The sequence below is a fragment of the Oryctolagus cuniculus genome, chromosome 2 (genome assembly GCF_964237555.1).
Source record: "Oryctolagus cuniculus chromosome 2, mOryCun1.1, whole genome shotgun sequence".
Lineage (NCBI taxonomy): Eukaryota > Metazoa > Chordata > Mammalia > Lagomorpha > Leporidae > Oryctolagus > Oryctolagus cuniculus.
In genome coordinates, this window is record NC_091433.1 from 69337295 (window position 1) to 69357143 (window position 19849).

The 19849-nt window shown below is 38.4% G+C and overlaps 1 pseudogene; it reads right to left on the reverse strand.

Annotated features, from left to right (window-relative positions):
- LOC100357551 (large ribosomal subunit protein eL8-like) overlaps window positions 1–7459 on the reverse strand; it is a 105070-nt pseudogene extending 97611 nt beyond the window's left edge.
- Window positions 7460–19849: the final 12390 nt, after the last annotated feature.

Below are 19849 nucleotides of genomic sequence, written 5' to 3' on the forward strand. Positions count from 1 at the left end.
TCCATTCTGCCCAGGATGTGATCCAGTGTATCCACACTGTGTATACTACCTGCCTGTTAGTCATTGAACAGGTGTCTCAGTTATCAGACTGAGCATGGTAGTATCATAGTACTTACTTCTAATAACCCTTGGGTAGTAGCCAATGCCAATCATGCCAATGTCATTGATCTCATCCCTCATTGTGTATGCATTGCATTATCTCACATCATAAACACCAGAAGAAGGATGGGTACAGTACAATTAGATATTTTGAGAGGGAGAGAGAGAAGGATATCACATTCACATAACTTTTATACAGTATAATGTTACAGCTGTGGTAATGACTGCTCTGTCACTCTTCGTAATTTATAAATTAAGTTTTACCATAAGCAGGTATGTACAGGAAAAAGTATAGTACATACAGGGTCTGAAATTATATGTTTCAGGAATCTCTGGGGGAGGGGGATTGGAACATATTCCCTGGGGAAAAAGGACTACTCTGTGTGTGTGTGTGTGTATGTATAAAATTTTTTCCTTAGAAATAAGTAATATTAAAATATAATTAGTATATTAAGTATTAATGAACTATTGCCCTCAAATTGTTTATAGTCCATTTGGGGGATGTCTTCTAAAAATCCTTTCCATTAACAATTTAGCAGTACATTCTGGTCAGACATAGCACAAAAATGGGACAGTCATATTTGTATCCAGCCTGGGAGAAATGTGTTGCTGGAACACTTTATAAAAATGATGTTATTTGAATCTTAATCTTCAAGAATAAGAAAGAACAACATAGGATATGGGACCTTGTTTGATTTGCTCTGCAGGAAGCATAATGACAATATACACATTATTTCTTTTTTGATTTTAATTCTGCAAAATGCTAGTTTTGTATAGTTTTCCTCATAGTTCTGCAAAGCTCAATCTAAACAAATTATAATAGCAATAACTATAATTTATATTTTAACTGAAAAGTGATCCCTATTAGGAATTTGGAAAACATTATGCTGAGTGAAATAAGCCAATCCCAAAGGGACAAATACCACTTGTTCTCCTTGATAGGTGACAACTAACTGAGCACCAAAAAGGAAACCTGTTAAAGTGAAATGAACACTAGGAGAAACGGTGACTTGATCAGCCCTCACTCTGACTGTTGATGAGCAACTTGATATGTTATCCCTCTTAGTATTTTTTGTTTGTTCTACTTAATACTTTTGGTTGAATACTGTAATCAATACACAATTCTTCTTGAGTGCTGAAACTTAACTGAAAAGTGATAGCTGTTAAATATAAGAGTGGGAATAAGAGAGGGAAGAGATGTGCAATTCGGGACATGCTCAAGCTGACTTACCTCAAACGGTAGAGTTAGAAACATACCATGGGATTCCAATTCAATCCCATCAAGGTGGCATGTACCAATGCCATCTCACTAGTCCCAGTGATCAATTTCTGTTCACAGTTGATCATAATGATAGGACTAACAACCAAAGGGATCACATAAACAAGAATAGTGTCTGCAAATACTAGCTGATAGAATCAAAAAGGGAGGGAGTGATCCAACATGGGAAGTGAGATACACAGCAGACCCATAGAATGGCAGATGTCCTAAACAGCACTCTGGCCTCAGAATCAGCCCTTAAGGCATGTGGATCCAGCTGAAAAGCCCATGAGAGTATTTCAGGCATGGAAAGCCAAGACACTCTGGGGAAAAAAAAAAAAAAAAAAAAAAAAAAAAAAACAACAACAACAACAACAACACTAAATGAAAGATTTCTGTGAGTGAGATCCCAGTGGAAAGAACGGGTCATCAAAGAAGGAGGTACCTTTCTCTGAAGGGAGGAAAGAACTTCCACTTTGACCATGGCCTTGTCTAAATATGATCAGAGTCAGTGAACTCAGGGGGCTTCCATAGCCTTGGCAGCTCATGACAAGAGCCTAGGGTGATTACTGATGCCATAAACAAGAGTGTCAATCTGTTAAGTCAACAACAGGAGTCACTGTGCACTTACTCCTCATGTAGGATCTTTGTCCTTAGTGTGCTGTACATTGTGATTTAATGCTATAACTAGTACTCAAACAGTATTTTTCACTTTATGTTTCTGTGTGGGAGCAAACTGTTGAAATCTTTACTTAATGTATGCTAAACTGATCTTCTGTATATAAAGAGAAACGAAAATGAATCTTGATGTGAATGGAAGGGGAGAGGGAGTGGGAAAGGGGAGGGTTGCGTGTGGGAGGGACGGTATGGGGGTAAGCCATTGTAATCCATAAGCTGTACTTTGGAAATTTATATTCATCAAATAAAAGTTTAAAAAAATAATAAACAAACACATTTTATGGATATTTAATTTGTAGGCATCTAATATTCCCTCTGGAAGAATATAGATAAAAACAGATTAAAAACAAATTATCTAGATTTATTTTATGAAGAATAAATGTTATGAACATGTGAGGTACATTCTAATTTGTGTTGATGGAAAAACTAAACTGCTTTTGCTATTTCTCCTTTGTGATGATTTATGGAAGCTTAGGGATGAAATTTTTATGCATACTTCTCAGTCTTTTATTATTACCAGTTAATGGGATATCTCCTTCTCCTTAATCAGTTACTATTTTATGTGACTGCATGTCAGTAAATAAACTTTTAATGTAATTTCATATACTTGTCATATTCCAGATACAACTCTGCAACAGCATATACCACATAAAATGTTTATAAGACAAAATGGCAAAAAAAGTAAGTCATAGAATCAGAGTAGTCTTTTGATTATTACTTTACACTGTTCTTGTGGAGTTTGTCTTCTCATATTTTGAGTTATCTTTTATCATGTATTTCTGTGTCCTCTATTAGATTATAAATATCCTGTAGCTGGGACTATGGGATCTTTGATGTTTACCACAGTGCCTGCATGAAGCAAGGAATCAATAGTTGATGTGCTGAATCCAGAGGAAAATAGTATACAGGTAAAAATCACACACACAGCTTACACTGATGGTTCCAGATGGGTGGAACTGAACTGAGGAATCAGCTCTGATTCTAGAGCTTGGATTATTTCCTATTACTCTGCCATCCATGTGGCCAAATCTTAAGGTTTTGGTTTTGGTTTGTTGTTGTTTTTTGTTTTTTTTTTTTTTTTTGGATTTTTTAGAAAAGATTTATTTACTTACTTGTTCTTTTTTAAAAGATTTATTTATTTATTTATTTGAAAGGTAGAGTTACAGAGAGGCAGAGGCAGAGAGAGAGAGAGAGAGAGAGAGGGAGGGAGAGAGAGAGGGGTCTTCCATCTGCTGGTTCACTGGTCCACTCCCCAAATGGCCACAATAGCTAGGGCTGGACCAGACCAAAGCAATGATCCAGGAGCTTCCTCCAGGTCTCCCATGTGAGTGCAGGGACCCAAGTCCTTGGGCCATCCTCTGCTGTTTTCCCAGGCACACCAGCAAGGAGCTGGATCAGAAATGGAGCAGCTGGGACTCGAACTGGTGCCCTATGGGATGCTGACACTTCAGGCAGAGGCCTAAGCCTCTACACCACAGCACCAGCCCCCTAAACCAAGGTTTACCTTTAATTTTTTAAAAGCATTGCTTAAGTTTATTAGGTGGTAAATTTACAAGATTGGAACCATGTTTGTCTAATTTTTCCCACACAAGTATTTCTCAATTGATAATATAACAAAAACTTTCTCTGATTCTGAAATTTAGTTTATTGCTGCTATTAGTTAATACTGCAATGCTGTTTTTCAGTGTTAGTCTTGAACATTCAAAGTAATGTCAAATAAGTGACTTTTCATACTACTTTGAAGAAAGACTATTTGTTGATACATCTGTGCCTTTAAGAGTAAGCATTGCAGCTGTTCCCCACCAACCCCATAGTTGATAGGGATCCTGATACTAACCCTTAGAGAAGGGCTGATATGGCTGCTGAAGACTGTGCTATGATTTCTGATATCCCCTGTGATTAAAAGGATGATTCAGTTTTACCAAATGTTCTCTTTTTTGGAACCCCATGGTAAATTCACTGATTTTACTATATAATAGGAAAGTATTTTTGCAAAGCCTCTTACTGGTTCCTTACTCTCTCTCTGCACCACATCCACTCTCAGGGCTCTGGAAGGAAGCAGGAAAAAAATGTACCTTGAGAAAAAGAGATTCCTTTTTGAAAGGAATGAAGAAAGAAAAGCTGCCCCTCACAGTCTAATGGTAAGGTGGCAGAGAAAAACAGAAGGGATAAAAATGTAGCCACGCTTGTTTAATCTCAGCGCACTCTTCTGGGATGAAAACCCGAGGAGGGTAGGGGGATATGAGAGTATTTGAAGGGAAAGCCAAAATCTAAGGGGGATTATACTCCTCCAGCTGGGATTCGTGAGGAAGCGGTTCAAGTGGAGGTCTCAGCAAAGCAGCTGCCACTATCACAGAAAAAGCACGGAACCCCAGGGATACTCGAGCCATGGCACAGCCAACAGAGAGGATCATTGCAAGAGATCTAAGTGAAAGAAAGTGGCGAAGGGAATAGAGGGAACAGTAGAGAAGTTACAAAAGCACTAACTCAGAAAAGTTTCCCAGAACTACAGGACCCAAGTCTGCAAATCCTTTTAATCCGCCAGGATGAAAAATGAGAAAATTCATTTAAGGCAAATGGAGTTTCAGAATGTGAGTGCTAAAAAGAAGCTGAAATTTTTCATAAAGACAGAACACAAATCACATACAAAAGAATAAGAATCTGTAAAGCACTGAATGTATCAATAGCAGTCTTATTTTGTTCTCCAGGTGAGTATATTGTATTACATATTCCTTTACGTTCTTGCAAGATCTGCCACAGGAGAGCAAAGACCAACCAAGAAAGAGGGAGGTGGTTCTAGAATACACTACATTCAAGTTAGAAAAGCAGTAACAAAGCCTCAGACGACAGCAGATTGCTAAACTAGAGAGCAGCCAGTCCAGGACAGCCAAGAAGGCGGCTTCTGAAGCCACTGACTGCGGGGATCTCAGGAGCAGCACGATCTAAGTAGACAGATCAGGAGCCTCAGCTGCCATTTTCAAGCTTTCATGTCGCATGGACATGACCAGAAGCCGACGGTCACTGAGCTTAGGGCCCAGTCTGCCACAGCATCATCATGGTGAGGAGCCCACTGCTGAGTGGAGGGCTCTCAAGTTGCCACGCTGTGGATGAATTGCAGCACCAGGAACCAAGAAAAGCCCATGGTCCTTAACTGAGCAGTTTCATCGGGCACTTTTTTGAACAAAGGCAAGTGAAGTTGCAAGTAAAAGTGCATTGGCTTGAGCTTCCCTTTTCCAGTTCTAATAGGAAATGAGGTTTCCTGGTCAAACACCCAGCTAGCACCTCGAGGAGGGGGTTCTGCATGTGCTGGTGTGTGTGCACAGCTATGTGAATTACGGATATGCTTGCAGGATGGTGGCAGTGGGCTGCAATCCAGAAGACGGCCTTTATCTGACACTGTGAAATTAATGGACAGCTACTGTTTATTTATTTTTTTTAATTCTAGGAATAATTTTCAACTTTAAAGAAAGATTTACTTATTTACTTGAAAGGCAGAGCCACAAATAAGGGGAAGGACACACACACACACACACACACAGATCATCCATCCACTGGTTCCAGATGGCTATAATGGCCAGAGCCTGGGTCTTCCTTGTAGGTGGCAGGGGCCCAAGCACTCGGGCCATCTTCGGCTGACCTCCTAGGTGCATTGGCAGGGATCTAGAAAGGAAGTGGAGCAGCTGCGACATGAACCAGTACTCATTGGATGCTGGCGTTGCAGACAGCAGCTTAACGTGCTGCAATACAACGCCAGCCCCTGACACCTACTGTTTAAATATTAGAAGGATGGCATGCACCGTTAATGTATGTGCTAATTAGTGTTCTCCAGAGAAACAGAACCAATAGAATATAAACATATATGCCCCTACCAGGGATTTATTATGGAAATTGGCTCGATGAGAAGGTGCATGGTCTGCCGTCTGCAGGCAGGAGAACCAGAAAGTTCAGCGACTTATTCAGTCTGTGTCCGAAGGTCCTGTTAATAAAGGAGTTGTTGGAGGAACTCTCAGACCCAGACAACCTGAGAGCCTAAAGGGCTACAGGTGCAAGTCCCAGAGTCTGACGGACAGAGAACGAGGAGCACTGATGATGGACGGCAGGAGAGAGGACTATCCCAGCTCCAGAAAAGAAAATCCGTCCTTCCTCTGTCTCTTTATTCTATCTGGGTCCTCAATGGACTGCAGGATGCCTGCCTTGACATTGGTGGATCTTCTCCACTCATCCTACCAAGTCAAATGCTGACATTGTCCAGATGCGGCCTCACAGAGACACTAGCAAAAATGCCTCACCAGTTCTCTGATCGTCTCTCAACACAGTCAAGCTGACAACTACAATTAATCATCGTAATGGGCCAGTGAAAGTATTTTCTTATATTTTCCAGTTGGTGCAACTGGAAGGAAGATAAGAACCTGGTATACAAAGTAAAGAAACAACAGTTTATTGGAAATATGCATAATTACTCTTATGTTGGCAACTTGCTGTCCTTAGGTTGAGTGCAAAATTATTTGGGAAAGAAGAGTAAAATTATACTACAATTTTTAAACATGTCTTTTTTTCTAAAAACGGGTTCCATTTGTTACTGCCATCTCCATTCAATTTTTGTCATTTTATTCATGTTCTCAAATTACAAATAGTAATTAGTGTCTGAAATGGAGAAGATGAAGGGCATTTTTTGTGACAAAGTTTTTTTTTTTTTTAAATGCTGGCTGTGCTGCTGTGGACCCAGTTAATCTTACCGACTTTGGTCTTAATGTTCTATTGCACTTTGAAGGAGACAGCTTAAATAAGATAAGGTCCTTTTGTTCAAGAATTTTATACCTTATTAAAGGAAATAAGACAGATGCAGATAAATCTGTAATATCAGGCAGTAAAGCCAGAAAGTGACAACTGCCATGTGAATGCAGCAAATGAAATATATGCCACAGTCCAGGGAGAAAGAACCTTACTGAATTTATTTTCACTTAAGTTACATCCCAAGCGTTCTACCTGTACAGAGTAGGATAAAGATAAATGGCAAAGGAAGAAGTCTAAGTTCGGATGATTTAGCAGGCCCTTTAAAAGGAATTAACAGGAAATTTATTTTCGTTTCCCAGTCATGACTGTAGGGAAACCAGGCTTTCCCAGTTTCTTTGTATTTGAACTGGTGTGTTCCAGAACACATACATCTTGTTTTGACCAGTACTTGGATTTTATTCTCTAGTCTTTCCATTCCTGCCAACCTACTCAAACAGCCTTTTAGTCATTGCAACTCACAAGACCTTTGAGTCCCCTCTTGACAAAACCAACCTTTCAGACAGCATCAAAATCACTGACCTCTCTCAAAGGAGGGGACACAGGCTGACATGTGATCGTGATCCCTGGAGGCTGGGCTGTCAACCCTGGGATTCCCATAGTCAGAACATTCTTAATTCTGGAACACTTCATGGCTATTTCAAGAATAGGCCCAGTTCTTTCTAGGGAGCTGCAATACACAGCCTTCTTTTTTTTTTTTTTTTTTCCTGTGAGAAAGTAAGCTAATCCCCTAGGGGATGCTGCAGGGCTAACTACAGTGTTATAACTCATCTACTTTAAAAGTATAATGCTTAAAAGATGCATTGTCTACTTTTTAAAGCATAGTATTTCCACAGTTGAAGCGCTCAGAGTAAAGGTGAATAAAGGGTATTTTTAAGAGATTATACATTGTGCTTTGTCAGAATACGTTTTTTCAACGATTTCTTGGCCTCTTCCCCTAAAAAGAAGAGATGTTTCTTCCCTTCAAACACACACACACACACACACACACACACACTGTTTGCTTGTGCCAGTTGTACTTGGAGGTGTTGGGAAGGGGAGAGAGTCGAAAGATGTCTGACAATTCGCTGATCTGTAGATATGCATATACTTTTCCATTTGAATTGTGTAGAAGTTTGTAACTGACCCAATATCTTGGAACAGTGCCTGGTGGAAATTTCAGGAAGTGGACAGTGAGTCTCAATACATTGTTTCAAATAACTCTCCAGGACTTCTTTAGGGAGATAAAATAGGCATTCACATTAGGCCAGAGGTTATTAGATCTCCATGAGATTCTGTCCAGGCCCGGCGACATGCCATGAATATTATTCTGTCAACACAAATGTCATTAGAATCTGCTGAAATTGAATTACTCTCAGCAGCTTTACAGCTGTCTTACAACATTTGACATCTACCAAGAAATATTTCTTGGCACCAATGAGAATTTTTCACTGGACCAATTTATATCTAAAAAGTGTGGGAAATGAAGTGGAATAACAGTATCACTGTTTCAATGTATAATGTTTACAAAATAAGTATTGAGTTTTTCTCTCTTGAATGCTGGGATTGATTTTTCTGTGCTGACCACACCCCTCCCCCAATACCTTTACAGCCCTGGCAACTATAAATAAGTTGCAGGAAAATTACTTCTCTACTGTTTCACAATGCTTTTCTTATCTGACTGCCACAGCTGTCACACATCCAAATGCTCTTATTTAGGACGTCTACAGCTGTAAATATTATTGCTTCTGTTCTTCAGTGGTTGAAGAGCATTATCATATTATGATGTGAATTTAATGCATCTTTCCTTTTTCCTTCAGTATGCTTTTAGTGTTCAGTTATCTCTCAGACATCCCAGAATCAATGATCTTTTGTGTCTTCCATCGTGTTCCCTTGTCTACTACTAATATTTATCTAAAACAAAACTTATGTTTCAGATTTTTTAAGTTTTTTTTTTTATTTATTTGAAAAGACAAAGTTAAAGAGAGAAGTAGAGACAGAGAGAGAGGTCTTCCATCCGCTGGTTCACTCCCCAGATGACCGCAATAGCCAGAGCTGTGCCGTTCCGAAGCCAGGAGCCAGGAGCTTCTTCTGGGTCTCCACATGGGTGCAAGGGCCTAAGGACTTGAGCCATCTTCTACTGCTTTCCCAGGTCATAGTAGAGAGCTGTATCGGAAGAGGAGCAGCTGGGACTAGAACTGGCTCCCATATGGGATGCCGGTGCTTCAGGCCAGGGCTTTAACCCACTGTGCCACAGCGCCAGCCCCTTACGTTTCAGATTTTAAGGACTGAATTTGGCCTTCATAATTTATGGGCTATATTTCCATATTTCTTACTAGAACCCATACAACTAATGCTTATTTGTTCCAAAAATTGCAACGAATTCTTCAGGATCATTCAATGCACTTACAAAATATGTGTAGCAACTATTTCTACCATTTCTTAATGTTATTCTGTTTTCATCAAAATGAGATACCTTTAAAGTGTGCATAGACAATGAAATATAGCCTAAAACGTAATACACTGGTATCAATTCAAAACATATGATTTAAGACTTTGTATGCAGTTAAATGTTATGCTTCTATTTCACTTAAAAATTTACTATGATTCAGTTTCCTGCTTAGTTGATATTATTTATTCCATCAGAGAACTCTTATCTAAAATCTATAGTTTGAGAAGAAATAAAACAATCCAGTCACTATATTGCACAGACAGTAAATTAATATTTTATAATAAGTTGTCCAGTGTCCTGGACCTATACAAATACAAGTTTCATTAAATATTGTCTAACGTATGTAATCAATTGCTTTCATTTATTTTTAAAAACTGTGACTTGGTTATCTGGCATGCTTTGATGATGTTTTCATGTAAATAAAAGCACTGAAGTATCATTTTGTCTTTTCATAAACTCTTGCAGTTAGATAAAATTTAATTCAGACTCATCACAAAGATGAAGGACAAGTGTCAGTGAGGAATACAGAAGAAATGGCAGGTTTCTTCTTCATAAAAACTCTCTGAGAATTTTTTGTCTTAGTGATATATCTTATGTTACACAAATATATTCAAAGACTAGTGGGATTAAGTAAAAATAATATATTAACCATCCAGAAAGGTCCCCCTGTAGCCAAGTTGGGATAACTCAAGCATCTATAACAACAATAACAACTATAATTTACTGAAATCCATGACGTGAACACATATCACCAAGGTGGGCTCTGACCCAGTAGCTGTACCACCAGGTGGGAAACTTGCATCCCATACTGGAATGCCTGAGTTGATGCCCATGTCTGGCTCCAGACTTCAGCTTTCTGCTAATTAAAAACTAGCAGGCAGTGATAATGGCTTAAGTGATTGGCCTCCTGACATTCAGTGGGAAACCTGAATTGAGTTCCTGGCTCCTCAACCACCACTGAGAGCATTGGGATTGAACTTGAAGATGAGAGCTCTCTCTCATCTCCCTCTGTCTGTAAGGAAAATGAAATCAGCCTGTCAAAGAGACATCTGTGCTCTTGTGTTTATTACAGCACTATTCACAAAAGGCAAGAAATGGATACAGCCTAAATGTCTAAATGTCCATCAACTGATGAATGGATGCGGAAAATGTGGAGCATAAACATAATGGAATAATATTCAGACATAATAAAGGATGAAGTCTTGTCACTTGCAACAATGTGGATGGAATTAGAAGTCATTAGGTTATGTGAAATCAGCCAGGCACAGAAAGCCAAGCATGGCATGATCACATTCATGTACTGAATCCAAAAAAGTTGATCTCATATAAAAGTTGGGAGTAAATGATGGTCACTAGAGGTTGGGAGAGTATGGGGGTAGAGGAGGGTTAGGAAAAAGTTGATTAGTTAGTACAAAATTATAGTTAGAAAGGGCAAGATGGTCTATTGTAAAGTAGCACGACAACTAATTGATAAGATATTAATAATGCAAAATTTTTTAAAAAGTAGAAAACAGCATTTTGAGTGTTTTCAGCATAAAAATGATAAATATTTGAGGAAATTAGTATGTTCACATTGATTTGAACATTGCACAATGTTTACCAGTATTGGGACAACACATGGTACCTCATAAATATGTAAAATTTATGTATGTCAGCTAAAAATAAAAATACAAGAAAAATTATCCTAATTGATAAATTTTCTCCGTGAACTATTTTTGCCAGAGTGTTTAACCTGTATCTACTCAAGCTCTTAGTTTTAATTTTCAGTTAATAGAAAATACAGAGAATAGAGAAACACACAAATTACAGTGTTCAATACAATCAAAGGAATGCAGAGTGCAGTCCATTCTACATGACATCTGATATAACAGCTTTTAAATGCTAAGAAATGGGGAAGCAAAAACAAAGCGTAGAAACAATACTTGACTTAAAAAGTCTTAAGAGACATAATGAAGAAATGTATTAAGTGCTTTTTGACTGAATCCCCATTTAGTGAAAATAATTACCACAGACATTTGGGGAAATCTATGTTCAGATTGAGTATGTGATGATATTAGCGAATCACAACTACTGTGTAGGCACAATAATGTTATTGTGATCATGTGAGAGAGCATTGATTTTTATACTGAAGAATTTGGGGGAAATTGTCATGATATCTGTAAATGATTTAAAATTATTTAGCCAAAATGATAAACACAAATTATGATATAAATATTGATATGCAAGTCCATGTAGAAAATAGATCTTTATTACCATAAAAAGTAAAATATTAACAGTAGTTGAATCTAAATAGTGAGTATACAGGACTTTTTGTAATATATTTTGTATTTTAAAATTTTTATAATAAAATTGATTTTTTAATAAACCAGATTACTTGGTATAGCCTTCAAGGCCCTTATGATATTTTTTAAAACATTTATTTTATTTACTTGAAAGACAGAGTTGGGGCCAGTGCTGCGGCTCACTTGGTTAATCCTCCACCTGCGGTGCTGGCATCCCATATGGGTGTGGGGTTCTAGTCCCGGCTGCTCCTCTCCCAGTCCAGCTCTCTGCTGTGGCCTGGGAAGGCAGTGGAGGATGGCCCAAGTGCTTGGGCCCCTGTGCCCACATGGGAGACCAGGAGGAAACTCCTGGCTACTGGCTTTGGATCCGCGCAGCACATGCCCTAGCGGCCATTTGGGGAGTGAACCGACAGAAAGAAGACCTTTCTCTCTGTCTCTCTCTCTCACTGTCTGACTCTACCTGTGAAGGAAAAAGAAAGAAAGAAAGAAAGAAAGAAAGAAAGAAAGAAAGAAAGAAAGAAAGAAAGAAAGGAAGGAAGGAAGGAAGGAAGGAAGGAAGGAAGGAAGGAAGAAAGGAAGGAAGAAAGAGAGAAAGACAGTTACAGAGAGAGGTAGAGAGAGAGAGAGGTCTTCCATCCGCTGATTCACCCTCAAGATGGCTGTGATGGCTGGAGCTGCGCCAATCTGAAGCCTGGAGCCAGGAGCCAGGAGCTTCTTCCAGGTCTCCCACGTGGGTACAGGGACCAGGGACTTGGGCCATCTTCTACTGCTATCTCAGGCCATAGCAGAGAGCTGGATCGGAAGAGGAACAGCTGGGACTAGAACCAGCGCCCATATAGGATGCCAACGCTTCAGGCCAGGGCTTTAACTCGCTGTGCCACAGCATCGGCCCCATCCTTATGTCATTTTTTTTCTTTAAGTTTTTAAAATTTATCTATTTGAAAGACAGAGTATCTAGAGAGAGAGAGAGGGGATCTTCCATCAGTTGGGCTGACTTTCCAAATGTGTACAACAGGCAGGGCTGGGTCAGGCTAAAGCCTTATCCCAGGCACTCCATGCAGGTCTCCCCTGTGGGTGGCAGGAACTCAAGTACTTGAGATGCATTAGCAGGATGTTCAGAGACAGGACTTGATCCCAGGCATTTTGATGAGATGCAATCATCCCAAATGATAGTCCAACCCATTATATCACAACACTTGATTTGTTTTTTTTTTTTTTTTCTTTCAGAATGCATGTTTTAATAAAGCCCAGAAATCAGTTGTGTGATATTCAAAGGTAAACTAGCTCCATTCCTTCAAGGCCTTTCCCTGATCAATTTCTGATTCTATGAATGGAGTTCAAAGAAATAAAAAATAAAAAATTAACTTGGACAAATCAGCGATTATAAGGGGAACTTCATTATTGCACACATTAGAAGGAATCCTTGTATAATGAATAGTCTGTAATTGCTTCAACATGTTTCCTTAGGAGTTTAGAGTGCTTGGATCCTTGAGAACACGTGACTCTGCCAAATCTCTGTGTGTGACTTAAAATGGACTAGAGCAAATTGAATTTGTGATTCTTTCCCTAGACGTCTTGGAACTAGACTGTCCTTGTGGATATCTTTGAGATCAACACAGGCCTGGGGCCATATCTCCAATCTCAATATTCCTAGGACAGCTAAAAGTGCTGTCTTGAAATTTACCTCTTCTGGCCGGCGCTGTGGCTCAATAGGCTAATCCTCCACCTTGAGGTGCCTGCACACAAGGTTCTAGTCCCGGTCGGGGCACTGGATTCTGTCCCGGTTGCCCCTCTTCCAGACCAGCTCTCTGCTGTGGCCAGGGAGTGCAGTGGAGGATGGCCCAAGTGCTTGGGCCCTGCACCCCATGGGAGACCAGGAGAAGCACCTGGCTCCTGCCTTCGGATCAGTGTGTTGCCACGGTGGCCATTGGAGGGTTAACCAATGGCAAAAAGGAAGACCTTTCTCTCTGTCTCTCTCTCTCACTGTCTAACTCTGCCTGTCAAAAATAAATAAATAAATAAATAAATAAAAGAAATTTACCTCTTCTTCCAAGAGAGCAAGGGGGAGTTCTCATATGCTAGGTCATATCACAACTTCTTGTATGTCAGATCATTCTGATAAATGTGTCATCTTAATAACACTTGCGGGCTGGCATTGTGTCACAGCAGGTAAAGTCACTGTCTGTGTTGCCAGCATCCCATATGGGTGCTGGTTCCTGTCCTGGCTGCTCCATTTCCAATCCCGCTTCCTGCTAATGTCCTGGAAAAAGCAGTGGGAGATGGTCAAAGTGTTTGGGCCCCTACCACCCAAATGGTAGACCTGAAAGAAGCTCCTGGCTCTTGGCTTTGGCCTTGGCCAGCCCTGGCTGTTGTAGCCTTCTAGGAAGTGAACAAGTGGATGGAAGATTCTCTCTTTCTCGTGCTCACTGGCTTGCTCACTCTGTCTTTCCCTCTCTCTCTCTTTCTAACTGTGACTTTCAAATAAACCAATTAATTTAAAAAATACTTGGGAACTCTTTAAATGCCCTCTCACAGGGAAAGCACATGGCCAACAATGCCTTACCCATAAATGTCCACCCTAATTCTGAGAACTATAATCAACTGTGTTTACAGCAGCCTCTTTTTAACTATTTCAGTCTCATGACAGATTCTCTTTTTCCTACTTATTTGAATATGAATTTTAATGGGAATCAATTATTGTACAGAGAAAACATTTTCACTAGTCAGGAGATTCTTTTCTTCTTTCCAAAGCTGAATTATAATAGCTTAGATATTTCCATTCTCCGAAGCATAAAACAACTAGTGCATGGCATTACCCTAAATACTCAATCAAAATGCTCTTCGTAGGAAGAATCTGTTATTACTTAGGAAATAAATTAAGTCAGAAAGTGTTCACTGAGTCTCTACAGCCTGAAAAGTACAGCATCGGTCATTTAGAAAATCATCAATATTAGACTAACTCCACATCCTTAGGGAGTTACAAATATTTATGAGAGAAGGAATTCAACCCAAGATAGGTCTTTCTTGAATTTAGTCATAAAATATTTATTTTGCTCATAACAATTTTATGCTTAGTTTCTTCAAAATCAAAATTCTGAAACAATGAGTGCTATTTTTGATAATAGTATATATGCACTTTCTGAATTCTTTTGTTCTAATGTTCTGAATAGAAACTTATCAAATATCACATTTAGTCAGTAAACTATGAATAAACTATCAGTTTCCAGCATGTAGATATTAGCATAAAAGTGTAAATTGTAATTGTTTTAGGCCACAACAGTTGTATTCAGGTTGTAGTTTCAGAAAATGAATTACCGAGTCATTATGTTATACTTCAAATTACTTATCTATCCAGCATTGCTAAATCTTTTTTTGTTGATGCTTTTGTACTATATGCATTCATGATCTATGATTTAAATGTTCCTGTTCTCCTGCCCCCAGTTCTTACATTGAAATCCTACCCCTATGATGATGGAGTAAGCAGGTGGGCAGTTAGGAGGTGGTTAGGTCATGAGAGCAGAGCCTTCATGAATGCAATTAGTGTCCTTACAAAACGACCTAGAAAAGCTCCCTTGCTCCTTCTTCTGTCATTTGAGTTTAGAATGAGAAAACTATGCATAAGGAAGTGGGTTACTGGTCATGAAATCTGCTGGAACTTGATGCTGGATTCCCAGCATACAGAACTCTGAGAAGTAACTTTGCTTTGTTTATAAGTCAATGCTATTTGGTTATAGCAGTCCAAATGGATTCGGATTAATAGCAGAACAAAAACAAAATTAATTCATATAGACCACGGATTTATCATTTTGTTACATTCCAAACCACACTTGCTTCCACTTCATATTTTAGCTACCAGGCTATTTGTAGCAAAGACTTGTCACAGAGTAGCTGCACTTCATGTTCTATCTTCTTGAAGGCACCACTCTGCTCACTAAGTTGGTTCCTAGTTATTCTTTAGCTCTTAGCTGAGTTACTTTTTCCTCAATTTCACTGCCTTAAGTAGTTCACTTTCCCACAATATTTACTATCTTGTGACTTTACTTTTTTGTCATACCACTTTTATACTTGAGATTTTATATATCTATGGCATGAATTTAAATATCTTTTTCCCACTATGTCATTAATTCGATGAGGACAGATCCTGTGTCTAATTGTTTCATTTTGCATTCAACACTCATAAATTGAGAGCAGGGTTTAATAAACTCTCCCATCTTTCACACTCTGTGCTAATAAGCTCTCCACACTTACTCAGACCCTGCATATGGGGATATCCTCTCTTCTTGTGGGCCCGTGGTCATCTCCCCAAGCCCAATGAAGAACCAATTTATGGCAGCTTTGGTTTGCAGTCCAGTATGAACCTGGTAGAAAGTAACATCCAGTGATTCTATAGTTTGAAAGCAGAGACACCTCAGGGCTCTGTAGAAGCTCCTATTGGTAGAACAAGATTCCCTTCCTGAGCCTGCTTCTCATATGTTTTATGGCGATTTTCATTTCAACACATCCAGATTCCACTTAGCTCATTCAGGTTATTTCATATTCCATATCTGACTCAATCCACAACTTTGTGCATTATATCATCTCTCAACTAGTGTTCAAGTTACTATGTTTAGCTCAGTAGCTTTGGGAAGTTAGCTGGGAATTCTCAAAATGTCTTAATGTATATTATTAGTTTTGGCTGGTATTGTATTTTTGGTAATACATGTTTTTGAAAAACTTCCCATTTTTAAACATAAATCATGTAAAGTATCTTTCATTCTTTTTGGTAAAGGCTATTAAACCCTCTTAATTGTTTTAGAATGTTGCTCTCAGTTTTTAAAAGAGAGCCAGAGTAGAGAAAATATATTTAACATATAGAAACTTTGTTTTGGTGTTTTTTGTTTCGATGACATTTGTACAGTGTCTGTCTCCCAGAATTTCCTATGAATAATTCTGCAATTGATTTACCACATGGCTGCTATCCTGTTATATGTACATCATAAATTAAAATAAGGCTTTTTTTTCTGAGGGATTATGAAGTACACTGGAATTAATAATGCTACTTGGGAAAGGTTTCAATGGAAACCTCATGATGCGGAAGATTTGGGGGCATGACATGACTGCTTTCTAAAGGAATAGTTCTATTTTGGGAATTTTTTCATACACTAAGAAGGATGCTCCAATTTGCATCACAGATACAGGGCTTGAAGAGCTCCTGTGAGCTCAGTCACAAGATAAAGAACATGTACCATCCACAACGTATGTCTGAAACTGCACTGAGGTTACTTCCTGGAATCCTGGAGCAGCTGTTCATAGTAATTCTGGTTAAGTCAGGGGCATGGCCTGCTTCAGGTGAAGGACTTAATACTTTCTTTATGGATTAGGTTCTCTTGTGCTATTGTTGAAAGGCTTTTTGCCTCTCCTTACCTTCACCACGACAAAATGAGGAAGTTTAGATCCAATTGCATTGTTGGATTCAGAATTCCTAAAATGCATAGTGATAACCTAGTGAGAAACACAATTATTCTTGTCTACCCACAGTTAAGATTATCTTGAAAATATCTAATAAGGGAAAGAGAGGTGGAAGGATGACAGGGAGGAGAGGAGACAGACTGCTTTTGATCCTTGAATATTATAGAAGTAATACTATTATCAAAATTTAATTTTAAAATCTACATGTGCTTTTTTATGAAATGAGAGAGACATTTCAGTGCCCATCAGATAAGTTTCTCAAAGAAGAATTCAATGAAATATGTAACATGGATTCTCTGGACTAATTGGATGAATTAAATATACGCGACAGCATACTTCTCGAGTCTTAAAGGTATTCTGATACTTAAAAGCAAATAGTTGGTGATCTGCATGCATTCATGGAATGAATAATTTGTTTATAATGAAAGAATGATTTTATAAAGTGAGATTTTATAAATTACAGTAATATTTTACACTTTGATGAATGTTTACAGGATTGTGTTATGATAAGAAACAATAACTGGAAAATCGCCTGAAACATAAGAACTATACCTTTAATTCTAAATAACAGCAGAATCTCTTTTCTATTATGTATTTACATTTATTTACTTTCTTTTTTGTAATTTGACTGTTAATCTCTTTGTACATCCTCTCCTAATTTGACATTAGATGTCAGGATTTTCTTTTAGGGCATACAATCATTGATAAGAGGGGATTCTTCCTAAAATCAAAAGAAGCCAGCTGGAAGGTGTTTGTTGTTGCTTCTCATTTCAATCATTTAACAAAACAAAGATTTAATTCTTGCACCCAACATAGTTCAGTACTGATCAGCAGTGGCAGTAAGATAGGCAGGGAGAATTCTGGGTTCCAAACAATTGTTCAGAAACTTAGCTTCCTTCCAAAGAATGAATTTGAAACCTTTGAAATCCTCTACTAGAAGATACCATTTTTCCCCAGTAGATAGGGAAATAAGGAGGACATCACAGGGTATTATAAGGGTCAGCTCATGAAGTAGCATAACTCACTTCCACACACTCCACTGGCCACAATTCAGTCACGTGACCTGATCTTGAGTATAAGCAAAGCTGGGAAATAGCTTTCTTGTATGAACATATATTTGTGTGTGTTCTAGCAAGTAAAACATATCATTGTCAAAAAGAGTTGGGCACTTTTCAAATAAATAAATACATCTTTAAGAAGGAAAAAAAAAAAAAGGAGTGGGCAGGGAAAATGTTAGAGGTCAAAGAAAATTTTTTCCCTTTGAGAAGTAACTTAGTTTTAATTCCAGCATTATAAAATGAGCTAGCAAAGACTGTGTATTCGTTTTTGCAACAGAAATATATCTTACTAGTTTGTCCTCCTTTGCAATGCCAGGGTAAGCAAAGTGTGAGTGTTTTAATTATAATAGTGACTTTGTAGTAAATTTTAGTAAAATGCAGTGTTTCATAAATTTCCAAATCATGATATCGTTTTAAAGCACTATAAATTCACACCTTATTAAATGTGAGGATTATGAAATTAGAATCCATTTTAAGGAATAAAGAAATAATTATCTTAAAATTATAAATTGTGTCATTATTGAAAGAAGAAAAATGACTAATGATTCTATCTCATTCCCAAATATAGAAGAAGTAGTAGTTGGAAAATTGTCTTCCTCCAATTTTGCCAATGTACAGGATTGCTGAGATATATTACCACACCCTATTTATTGTCCTTGGCCTGCCTTTAGCTGGAGACTGCCAATCCCTTCTAAAACATCCAGAAACACGCAGCAACTTTATTTCAAATGATCTTTTTTTGCTCTGGAAATATTTTATACCATATATATTTTTTTTCCATCCTAGACTTTGTGAAGAACTTAGTTCCAAAATGGTGGCTGGTTGACAGTTTCATTGCAATTAACTATTAAACAATAAGGAAAAGATTTTATAGAAGGCAGTTTAAAATCTTTTAAAGTCTTCCTTTCTTTCTTTATGAGAAGGAGAGGGTGGGTGCCCATCTGCTAGTTCACTTCCCAAATGCCCTCAATGACCAGGACTGGGCCAAGTCTAAGGCTGAAGCTGGAACTCAATCCAGTTCTCCCATGTGGCGGCAGGGATGCAACTGCTTGAGCCATTACCTGCTCAACATTATGGTGACTATTAGCAGGAAGCTTAAATTGGGAGCAGAGCTTGGACTTGAAACCCAGGCTTTTTCTGGTATGAAATACTGGTGTCCCAACTTGTGTTTTCATTCTTAGACCAAAGGCTCATCCTGGGGAAATTTATAATTGTAATTAATTCAAAATTTCTATCATCTAGGCCTTTTTTCCTTTCACTTCAGAGTACGTTTGGCTTGCCTTCTATGTAACGGGCATGGGAATATAAATTCGAACAGACCTCGGCTCTCAGTTTAAAATTCTTGTGGAGGCAGATAAACAAGTTAGCAAATAAATAAAATAAATCCAGATTGTAATAAGTGTTATATATGATATGCATGCAGTTTCTGTGTATTTATACAATGAATTTAGAGCTTTGACATAGAAAAAGTAATCTAGAGAAGCTACTCTAAAATACCTGGGAGAAAGGAGAGTCTGTGAAGTACAAGCTCTGTCTCAAAGCGTAAAAAAGATCCAGTCATCATGAAAGAACAAGAAAAGAGACAACTGGAAGACCCTGAGATGGGTGTGTTTGGGGTGTGACTGGTGTAGTAAGCTTGTGGCTGTAGAAAGGAAAGCAAAGGCCAGCCCACGCAAGGACTTTGTCATAGGAGACCAATGAAGGAGAGTAAATAAGAAAATTTCTTTTTCTAAAATAGGGTTTATGCACTGATTTGAAAGAGAGAGAGACAGAGATGGAGAGAGATTGAGAGGAAGGGAGGAAA